This window comes from Brassica oleracea, chromosome C9 (assembly GCF_000695525.1).
Source record: "Brassica oleracea var. oleracea cultivar TO1000 chromosome C9, BOL, whole genome shotgun sequence".
Taxonomy (NCBI): Eukaryota; Viridiplantae; Streptophyta; class Magnoliopsida; order Brassicales; family Brassicaceae; genus Brassica; species Brassica oleracea.
Genome location: NC_027756.1, coordinates 8,125,975 through 8,138,045, shown reverse-complemented (window position 1 = coordinate 8,138,045; position 12,071 = coordinate 8,125,975). Strand labels below are relative to the sequence as shown.

General features: G+C 37.4%; 1 long non-coding RNA gene across 2 annotated transcripts; it reads right to left on the bottom strand.

Moving 5' to 3' along the window:
• Nucleotides 1-9,950: 9,950 nt before the first annotated feature.
• On the bottom strand, nt 9,951-11,126 carry LOC106317382. Of its 2 annotated transcripts, XR_001265120.1 has the most exons (5): nt 10,950-11,126; nt 10,664-10,761; nt 10,371-10,537; nt 10,237-10,280; nt 9,951-10,168 (listed from the first exon to the last, which is right to left on the bottom strand). It is a non-coding gene; the product is annotated as an uncharacterized LOC106317382 (long non-coding RNA). The 2 variants fall into 2 exon arrangements; XR_001265121.1 differs by lacking the exon at nt 10,371-10,537.
• Between the last annotated feature and the right edge of the window lie 945 nt (nt 11,127-12,071).

Sequence of the window (12,071 nt, the reverse complement as noted above, 5' to 3'; positions counted from 1 at the left end):
TTTTTATAATTTTTTATAAGTTTCCAGTAATAAACTATGTATAAAAAACGTTTTTAAAATTTTTTAAAAATATTTAACAACATTTTTCTATATTTATAATTTTTTTATAATTTTGTATACATATATATATATAAATAAATCATGTATAATAAAAATTAATTTTAAAAGGTTTAATAGTTTTTTTTTAAAAAACGTTTACAAAACCTTTTGTAAATATATAAATGAAAACATTAAAAATAGAAATGATTTGAAAAGATTTTTGATGTATCAATTTTTTTTTAGGTCCGAGGATGAACCCCGCCCAGCAGCCCGTCTTCGACGTTGTTCGGTGAGCAGTTCCCGTGCATCGGAATCGTCTCACGAACAAAACTCGGTTCCCGCATATATTCCCGCTCCAGCTCCGCTGCCCCTCCCGCTGCTGCTCAACAGAATCTGGGGGTCATGCCAGTTGAACTATTGGTTCAACAACCAGGTCGAGAGCATCTCCCGGTTCTCCAACCCAACCCACGACGAGGACATAGCACTTGGTTAGTATTTTTTTTATTTGTAGCATTATGTTTTTTTCCATTAATTAACTTGCTAACTTCTATTTTTTTTAAAGGTTCACCAAGCAAGTCGAAAAATGGCATTAGCCGGAGCATCAACCAGATGATGTACTCCATGCTCCGTTTTGGATATCCAAAGTGGAGTGTGATCCCTTCCGACGAACGAAAGTTGTGGTTTCGTCAGTTTGCGGTTGTAACTCTTCATTTTTTAGTATGTATGTGCACAACCTCGGCGCTTGCTCTATGTCTACTAAGGAGGATGAACTTGTAAGTTTTTTATTATTAATTATCTTTATATTTTTTAAATAAATATTTTATATATTCCTTGGCTAATAATGGCGGTTTTTTAGATGGAAGTAAATGACGGTAATCCCGTTGATCGTCTTCAACTCATTAAGGTGGCTCACACTAACAAGAAGACGGATCAAATTCAGGACCTCGTGATCAAAGGTGTCGTTGATTTGGTGGAAGCTGAAATAGCATCTCAATCTCAGCTTCTCTCTGATGACGGCGATTCTACGGGAGCTTCAACCAACTTGTCCCTATTGCAAATAAATGAGATGGTTGAAAAAGTAATTTTTTTTATTAATATATTTTTTTATAATGTCGATTACTAACTTGTAATATATTTTTGTATAATGTCGATTACTAACTTGTCCCTATTTACTAACTTTAAATATTTTTGTAGGCGGTTCCTAAAAGGAAAGGAGGTCGTTTAGTTTGGTTGGCCCGCCGTGCTTCTCCGTATCCGGCATCTTCTTCGCATGCTCCGTATGCCGATCCCATGATTCTCGAGGAGCTACATGACAAAGATGAACGGATTGGGGCATTGGAGGAGCAGAACACCACTATCCTTTCGGAGAATGCCACTATCCGTTCAGAGAATGACACTATCCTTGCTGAGCTGGCATCCCAGAAGAAGTTCAACGCCGAGATAATGAAGAAGCTAGATCGTTTGATGTCTTCGAGTTCTTAGTTTTTTCTGCTTTTTCAAACTTTCTGAATGATTCTTTTTTCTATTTCGGTTTGTATGAATTTTAAACTTTCTGAATGTTTTTTTTCTATTTCGGTTTGTATGAATTTAAATTCTATAATATTATTAGTTTTAAATTTCAGATTTTATTTATTTATTTATTAATTTTTAATATAAAAAATATATAAAAATGCTAAATTAATTCGTTTTTAAAATTGATATATTCCAATGAATTGAGGGCATCAGACTATACCAACGGACTATGGTTCGTCGGAAAATACCGACGGAGAGGGTTCCTCGAAAAATTCCGACGAACCATTGTCCGTCGGTATCTTCCGACGAACCATAGTCCGTCGGTATTTTCCGAGGACTACGTTCGTCGGTATAGTCCGATGAACGTTCTCCGTCGGTATATAGTTTTTCCGATGAACTCTTGTGTCGTGTGTCCGCATCGGAATATCGTCGGAAGTTCGTCAGAATGACGTTTCTCGGTATTTGTCAGAAAGTCGTCGGAAGGTCTGACGAAATTCCGACGAATACTTTTTTTTCCGACAAAATGATACCGACGAATTGGTTCGTCAGAAATTCGTCGGAATCAGTCTATTCCAACGAATTTCTGACGATTTCAGAATCCCCCTGTTTTCTTGTAGTGATATGAAATGCAGGAAGGATGAGTTTTTTTTGTTATACTATAGTAATGGACCAAAGCATGAAATATAAGTGACGATTAATGTGCTAAATATAACATAAACCTTGATATGTGTTGTTGCATTTAAATCTCAAGCTGTTAACATAGTATTAGTGAATCGTCATGATCTTATCTAGCTTTTTTGTTTGTTGGTCCTATTGAAAGATTAGAAGAATGTCAGTGTTGCCGACTGTGTGAAATATTGACTTTTGATTAAATATCTTCAAAATTGATGAAGGCTTTACATTAGAAGTGTTTCCGATTAAAAAACAAACTGAAAATATTAAACTGTTTTCGATTGGTATAATAGATAATCTATTAAGTTCAACCAAATATACAATAGAACCTTTATAAATTAATATTGTTGAGACTTTTAAATTTTATTAATTTATAGTAATATTAATTTACAAAAATTTCTTTATTTAGATTTCTTATTTTAAGAAAAAATATATATTTGATTTTAGTGTATATACATTAATTTTTCCTTAATTTGAAATTTATATTAATTATATTATATTATTTGGTGTATATAATATATATTGCATAGAACTTAAATGTGGTTTAAGATATTATATTATTAAATCTCATTAAAAATATATTAACTATTAAGAAAATATAAAGATAATTTCATTGTGAATATAAAAGAAACAATTTAATAATAGGTTTTTACTAATATAAAATATATATACATATAAATTATTAATTTATATTTTTAATGGAACCATATATTTACATAGAATTTTCTAAAAAAATATTATCTTATTATTTTATCGATTTGTGTCAAGTTTTGAACCGATCCAAGTTGGGACCTAAGAAATTTATTAGTTTATGGAGATTATTAATTTATCGAGTATTGACTTATAGAGGTTCTACTGTAGTAAACTATTAAACTACAAATTATTCTTGTCGAAAATTATTGTTATTGGAAAAGTTGAAATTGATGTGTCTTTTATTTTGCGCCTTTTTACACCTTTTTATATATGAGAATTACTTTTTATTAATGTTTTTTTCCATATATGATTTAGAACTTTAAGATATTTTTATTATTTAAAAATTTTCTTTTTGAAAGAATTTATTTATTTTATTCTAAAAACTATTCTTGAAAAAAATAACAGAGAAAACTAAATAAATAAGTACATGTTGTAAAAGAATGGACAATTCTTCTGTTATTATTAATGATCAATAGAGGTTCCTTTATATAAGGATTACAAGATAAGTAAAAAAGAAAATATCCAAAACCTAATCCAACATGAAATAGGAAAACTACTAAAACATAGAAAATGAAAGTTGTAAAGCCTTGGCCAACTGGGAACTTGGCCGCCTCTCTTCCACACGGTTGGGCCTTGGTTATGGGCCATCCACTTAATGATTTATAACACTCCCCCTTGGATGCCATAACCATATGGGTTTGTAACATGCTTAATGTTGCCTCATTAAAACCTTCTAGGAAAACCAAAAACCCAACGTGGGAAAAATGGAAACCATAGAGAGGAAAAAGAGTACAACGCATGAAACTCCCCCTGATGAATGCATCACTGAAGATCCTTCAACTGGCGCATTCTTATCTGATGAACGAGCTTCTTGAAAGTTGAGGTTGGCAGAGACTTGGTGAAGAGATCGGCTGAATTATCACTTGACCGAACTTGAACCACTTGAACTTCTTTTGCCTTCTGCAGATCGTGGGTGAAGAAGAATTTGGGTAAGATATGCTTTGTTCTATCTCTCTTGATGTATCCATCTTTGAGCTGAGTTATGCAGGCTGCATTGTCCTCATAGATGATCGTTGGCTCTTCTTGTTCCACGGACAAACCTCTCTCTACACGGACGTGTCCGGTCATGTTCCTCAACCACACATGCTCACGACTTGCTTCATACATTGCTATGATCTCGGCATGATTGGACGATGTGGCCACTAAAGATTGTTTTGTGGACCGCCAACATACTGCAGCCCCACCATGTATAAACACATATCCTGTTTGAGATCTAGCATTATGTGGATCAGATAAGTATCCTGCATCAGCATATCCAAACAGGCTCTCTCTTTGCCGGTTGGTATAGAACAAACCGAGATCTTTTGTTCCTTGCAGGTATCTGAACAAGTGTTTTATTCCATTCAATTGCCTCTGAGTTGGACAAGAGCTAAATCTAGATAATAGATTCACGGCAAAATAAATGTCTGGTCTAGTGTGGCTAGCCAAGTACATTAAAGCTCCAATGGCACTTAAGTAAGACACTTCCGGTCCGAGCACTTTCTCGTCCAGTTTCTTTGGTCCGAATGGATCCTTCTCTACGTCTAAGGATCTCACGACCATAGGACTCGACAATGGATGAGCCTGGTCCATCTTAAACTTCTTGAGTATCTTTTCTGTATATGCCAACTGATGCACAAGGATTCTATTGTTTACATACTCAAGTTGCATTCCCAAATAGAATTTAGTTTTCCCTAAGTCTTTCGTCGCGAATTCTCTCTTTAGACATTCGACTGTTTGGGAAATCTCTCCAGATGTTCCTATAATGTTCAGGTCGTCCACATAAACCGACATGATTACAAAGCCCTTGTTGTCGAATTTCTTGATAAAATTACATGGACTTATTGGATCATTCTTATAACCCTCTTTCACTAGGTACTCTGATAATCTATTGTACCACATTCGACCTGATTGTTTCAAACCGTACAAGGCTTTATTCAGCTTAATACAATGATGTTCTCGAGAACCTTTCTTATATTTGAGCTCAATACCCTCTGGAACTTTCATATAGATTTTATTATCCAATGGACCATACAGATATGCAGTCACTACATCCATTAGGCGTAAATCCAAATTTTCTTTTATGGCCAGACTGATTAGAAATTGCAATGTAGTTGTGTCCACCACAGGGGAGTAAGTCTCCTCATAATCTATTCCTGGTCTCTGTGAGAATCCTTGTGCAAGAAGCCGTGCTTTATATCTCACTACTTCTCCTTTCTCATTTCTTTTCCTCACAAAGATCCATTTGTATCCCAGTGGTTTGACATCTCTTGGTGTCACATTTATAGGGCCAAAAATGCCTCTTTTCTTTAATGATTCTAACTCCACGTTTATAGCTTCTTTCCATTTGATCCAATCTGATCTTTCCATGCATTCATATATGGACGGGGTTCTAGATCCTCATCTATTTCCATGATCTCAAGTGCTACTTTATATGCAAATATATCATCGACGTCGATATCTTTTATGTTCCATTTTGTTCTAGACATTATATAATTGATAGAGATCTCTTGATTATCCGGTTCTAGCGTTCCATGAAGTTCAGCGTCTCGAACCTCATTATATGGAACGGTCGGTTCATTTGGTGTGGCTCGACCGTCTGGGTCGGCTCGGCCGGGCCATCAATGTTCTGGACGGTTTCCTTGATGCTCTCGGATCCAGCACCTCTCTTGGACTTCCGAGGCTGTTTATCTTTGGAACCAATCGATCTACCATGTTTGAGACGTTGTTTAGACTCTGTAGCCACTTGACCTTGTCCCTTCTGGACATCTATTCTTATAGGTGCATTACAAGCCGGGATGTATGACTTTGGCACTCTATTTGGGTCAGCAAATGAATCTGGCAATTGATTAGCTAGCTTGTGAAGATGTATAATCTTTTGGACTTCCATATCACATTCTTTAGTCCGAGGATCTTGCCAAGATATTGATGGTCGAGACCATTCTATGTCTTTGCTCAACCGGCTGTTATCTCCCCTAAGGCCGGACATGTGGACTCATCAAAGTGTGAGTCTGCGTATCTGGCCTTAAACAAATCACTGGCTGTTGGCTCAAGATACTTTATAATAGTTGGGGAGTCATATCCAACGTATATTCTCATCCTTCTCTGTGGTCCCATTTTAGTTCTCTGTGGTGGAGAAATTCGAACGTAAACGACACATCCAAATGTTTTGATGTGGGACACGTCTTGGGCATGACCCGTGAGTAACTAGGATGGCGAATATCTATGCTCACTAGATGGCCTTATGCGAATCAGTTTTGCTGCATGTAATACTGCATGTCCCCACGCTGATACCGGGAGTTTAGACCTCATGAGTAATGGCCAGGCTATCAGCTGTGTATGTACATGTGCCACGGAGTGCTCCACACTTACCCCCATGGACATACAATACTCATTAAATGCATGGGACGTGAACTCACCAGCATTTTCTAGACGTATAGTCTTTAAAGGAAAATCTGGAAAGTGTGCTCTCAGACTTATGATCTGAGCAAGCTGGCGTTCAAATGCTAAATTTCATGTGGATAATAGGCAAACATGTGACCATCTGGTCGATGCATCAATCAGGACCATGAAATACCGAAACGTCCCACTAGGTGGGTGTATTGGTCCACATATATCTCCCTGAGTCCTTTCCAGAAAATTTATGATTTCTTTATTCACTTTGGCTGGTGAAGGCCTAGTTATGAGTTTTCCTTGTGCACATGTGAGATTATTTGGGACAACTCATTTGAATGTGTGCCCTTGTGAATTCATTATCAGTTTTCGCATCATACTAGTACCGGGATGGCCAAGCTGGTTATGCCATAGAGTAAAATTTTCGCAGGCATTAGCCTCGATCATACTGTCTTTGCATAGTATAGACCGGTAGCTATTGCGGGTACAGTCTCTAGGACCGTCCTATTGCCTTGGGTGATCGAAAATATGTTAAGGAATTCTTTATTTCCTTCTTCCCATGTTTCAAGGTGGAAACCGTTCAATCTTATATCCTTGAAACTCAATAGGCTCCTTTTAGAGCTGGGGGAATATAAGGCATTTTTAATCTCTAGACGAGTGCCTTTAGGCATCAATATATAAGCCTGGTCGTGACCCTCAATCTGGCCGGCCACACCCGCAATAGTGTGTATATTTGCACTTTGCATTATGAGATTGACGAAGTATCTTTTGTCTCTAAGAATTGTGTGACTTGAGCCACTATCCACCACGAGTATACTCATTTCATCATTCATTCTATATATGAGAAGATTCATAATCTCAGAGACTTTATAAAATTTTAAAGCTTTCATATTATAAATTCAAACACCAAAAAGAAAAACACAAAGCAATCTTAGAACAATCAAATAAAAGTCGAATTAGTCTTTAAGACAATCTGATGTCTCATGATCCGTTAGATCATCCTTTTCATGGTCGAAATCATCATCAGCATCATACCCATCGTCGTGAACCAGATGAGCTTCTGGGTTCTTGTTCTTAAGACTCTCCTGATAGAGTTCACATAGATGCTTAGGGGTTCCGCAATTCTTGGCCCAATGGTTACTCACCCCACACCTGTGACAAACGGATTTGGTCGATTAAGACGGCTTGGATATACCACCTCGACCGCGGCCAAAAATGGCTCTTCCACGACCATAGTTGGAACCACGACCACGGTTATTGTGGTTTCCATATCCACGGCCATATGAGTAATTGTCACGGCCACCACGTCCCTTGTACCCACCACGGCCTCTGCCATGTGTTCTTCTCTCATTGTAGACGTGGTTGCTTTCTTTGGGATCTTTCTTTTCTTGTTCAGCTTTGTGGGCTTCTGGTAATGGTGCTGATCCTGGAGGTCTCATCTCACTGTTCTTCATTAATAGTTCATTATTAGCCTCGGCCAGAAGTAGGCACGAGATCAGATCAGTATATATGGCGAATCCTCTCTCTCTCTCTCTCTATACTGCTGCAGCAGCAACACATTCGTTGAATGGAACGTAGAGAAGGTCTTATCAAGTAACTCTTTCTCGGTTACTTCTTCACCACACAATCTCATCATTGAGACTATTTTGAACAATACCGAATTGTATTCATCCACAGACTTATAGTCCATGAATCTGAGATTTTTCTAGTCATATCTAGCCTTTAGGAGTAGCACCGTTTTCTGGTGATCATATCTACGCTGTAAAGCGGTCCAAAGGTCTAGTGGATTCTCCATTGTAAGGTACTGATCTTTTAAACCTTCAATGAGATGATGGCGTATAATACTAATCGCCTTATAACGATTCTTATCATTCTCATTGTTGTCCTCGATGATAGTATCACCGAGTCCCTTTGACCTCAGGTTGATCTTTGTATCTAGCGCCCACTGTAAATAGTTATCTCCAGAGAGATTAAGGGCTGCATAGTCTAGATTTGAGATTTTCGACATCTGGATCACATTATCAATCAGAATTTAGGTTTTACAATGTGATCATTCGACCATAAGACATTCAAGAAAATCGGCCACAATCATGCCTTATGCGGCCATGTAATCAAACAATAGGATCGGGTATATAAAAATCTACTTAACCATGGTGCGAACAATCCTAGTTTATGATTCTATATGTGACAGAGAGATTAAGGCCACACGGCCATATACTTTTACCAATGTAATCAATTCGAATTCGTATAATCTATATGCTGGTCGATTAAACAAGACGAATGCAATTCATACTCAGATTTAGATGTCATGCAAACAACCTTAGCAATTCGATTTCTATTGGATTCAATTTATAAATTTAGGGTTTCAATTTAAGCAATATATGCTGCCGGTTTAATCAATATGAATTCAAGGTTTCAAGGCCTTTAGGATTTAAATTCGAGATTAGATTATTCAATCAATCTATCAATCCTAAAACCTCAGATCATTAAACACTCAATCAAGAACAATTAAAATCGGATTCAATCTTTTAGGTTTAGGGTTTCGATTCCAGAATTAGGGTTTCTTAAATTTAGATCAGGAACAATCAATAACAGCAATCAATATGTTCTAAGGAATCGATTTCTATATCTAGTTATGAGATTGTCGATTTTAGGTTATAGATTTTAGGGTTTTGATCAAGGACATGGGGTTCCATAATAATGGATTGGGGGTTTTAAGTTTGATCATTATGTTCTCAGATTTAGTCGGCACCTTTGTTTTGTAGGTCTGGACCGGACCACCAAAGATCAGGGACGAGCTGAGACGGACGGACGCGAGATGGCTCTTTGTCGGGTCGCAGGCCGAGAGCGGTCACGAGCTTGTTGCTTTTCGCGGACGGTTACGTCTGGTCGGGATCATGATCTGAGTTGAATGCAAGCTGAGCTGAGGTTGAGGACGTTGGACACGAACAAGGAACGTCTAGGAGCTGAGCTTGATCGGAGTTGAGACGAGACGGAGGTTGTCTAGGATCGTCGCCGCTGGCTTGGTTTTTTTTTAGGGTTTAGAGGTTTTGATTTTGTCTCAGGGTTTTTGGAGTCTATCGTGCTGATAACGTGTTGTAAAAGAATGGAGAATTCTTCTGTTATTATTAATGATCAATAGAAGTTCCTTTATATAAAGATTACAAGATGAGTAAAAATCAAAGTATCCAAAACCTAATCTAATAGGAAATAGGAAAACTAGTAAAACATAGAAAAGGAAAGTTGTAAAGCCTTGGCCGACTGGGAACTTGGCCGCCTCTCTTCCACACGGTTGGACCTTGGTTATGGGCCATCCACTTGATGATTTATAACAGTACACCGGGTTTTTATTTTTTTTTAACATCATTGAGATGTTCTTTCCAAAATTCTCAATTCAGTTGGTTTCTTAATACGATGCAAAAATCTACATAGTCCCCATAGTATGAAAATTATCCAAAGTATAAAGAAGTTTCTACAACATTCAATTAATGTTAGTTGTTTTGGATCCTGAGTTGTTAGATGCACACATAAGTACACCCTTTTTTTTTACGAACCGAGAGAACCAGTAAAACTATATTTACCTTAATGAAAAATACTATTTGCTCAAACCGGTTCATGATCAGAAACACATTACATATGAAAAATCAGACCTAAACCAAATAACCAATTTTAAGCCAATCACCCTCCAAAAGTTGATATCTCATATAAACCACACCCTGACTATGCAACTTGATATATCATATAAAAAGTTTACGCACTGTTTCTTGCACTCCAGTAGCCTCTCACATTGTTGACCTTACGCAGGTTGACTGCTTCCAGACTTGTTAACAGAGAAAAAAGCTTAAGTTATAAACAGCCCTTGAATAATTAAGAAGAAATAGAACTTACGGTCGAGGTTGAGTGATTGATAAAACCGTATGCCCAACTGATGACTGCAACAAAACAAAGGGAAACCACCAATATCAGTTTCTGAGGCTTAAGTTTTATGTAAAGCCACCAATAATTAGTAATTATTAACATACAGTTTCTTATGCGTAAGACTCTTAACCATAAAGTTAGAATCAGTTTTTCAAGAAATATATCGTTGTGTGTTCCCATCTGAACCATTCGTTCAACTTGATTCACCAATAGAATCAAGGGAACCTTGAAGACCAACATAGCTAGTCATGTTAACATCTAAGCTCATTTCCTGTAACTATCACAACTTTCTAAATAGATTTGAAGACATTTTTGACGTCTTAGACAGTAAAGAAAGACATATATCAAAGGATATTAAGATGTGAGTAAAGCAACTCGTGTATTTGTAGTTAATGACCTTTGTTTTTCGTCGCGAAGAAGTTGGTGAGGCTAAAGAGGTGGAGCTCAGCTTGAGAAAAGCTTCATAATGGCGTACACGATTAGGTGCGATAAATCCTTGCATAAAAAAAGGCATGTGGATGTTTTAATTGATAGGATTATAAGTATAAGCGGTGGACAAACTGAGGGGATTTCAAAGCTATTGTATCATCCTCTTCTGTTGGAAGTAGAACTATTTCCCTTGAATGAAATATGTGTTTTATCAAAAAAAAAACTGAGAGGATTTCAAAGCTCATGCCGCATACCTTCTCGTCGATCAGGAGAAGCTCAAGAGCAATTAGCATCCCAGCTTCTGCTGGATTCCAAGCTTCCTGAAACTGAATGAGCTTGAAAATCAACCTCGCCTCAGCCACTCTGGAAACAACATCTTCAAAGAACACGATCGGACTTAGCAAAAAAAAAAACAATCAGAGAGACAGCAACACTGGATTTACATGTTTATGAGACATTTATGCAAATGAATTTGTGTTGATGAACTGGTAATATGGTGGTCTGTAATTCGGAGTGAAATTTTATATAGAGGTGAAAGAGTACTAGAGAAGTTGCTTGTTAAAAATTAGGGTTTGGGAAACCTTGGTGGGAAGGTGTAAAGGTGGAGAGATGGCTGGAGTTAATAGTGTTACCCAAACGTTGCAACACCGGCTCAGCAAAATAAGAGAATGGAGAAGACCATCTTTGTAATGAAAGTTGGGCCTTAAGTGGGCTATGAAGATAATTACGGAGAGTGGGTTACGGTTCTTAACTTTGCAACGCTTTTAATTTTAGTGGACTAATTTGTTGGTTTGTTTTTGCTAGCGGAAGTGTGCTATTGAGCAGATGACGTGTCGACCGGAACAACAGGGTTAACCGACATAAATGAGTCGGGACAGCTCATCCAACACAACCCTAAGCATAGCTTTGGACTGACTGGACCAAACTTTAAATTAAACGTTGAATAAAAAAAGGGATCATTCTTGTGCCTCTGTGAAAAAAATGTGCTTTATCATGTAAGTAATATGAAGAAAACAGAGGATGAAGAAGAGATGAAGAGTGTGGGCCAAGACAAAGATACTCAGATGGGCTTCGAAGGAAGAGAGAATAAAGGCCCATGTCTGAAGGCGGTAAAAGGTGTTTCAAGTGATGACGTGATGAAGTGCAGACAAAGAAGCACGGTAAGGAAGAAGGTGGAGCCAGATGGGGCTGTGGTCCTGCACAACCAACACGCTCCTCTTGTGTCATGTAACTAACGGTTTAGATTGCTTTACGTGTAACTAGATTAAGGCATGACACTAGGGTTTGAGAGTCTCTCTGAACAATATATAAGAGCCTCTATTGTAATCTTCTAAGAGGATGGGAAAATATATTCAGTTTTCATAAAGTTACAATTT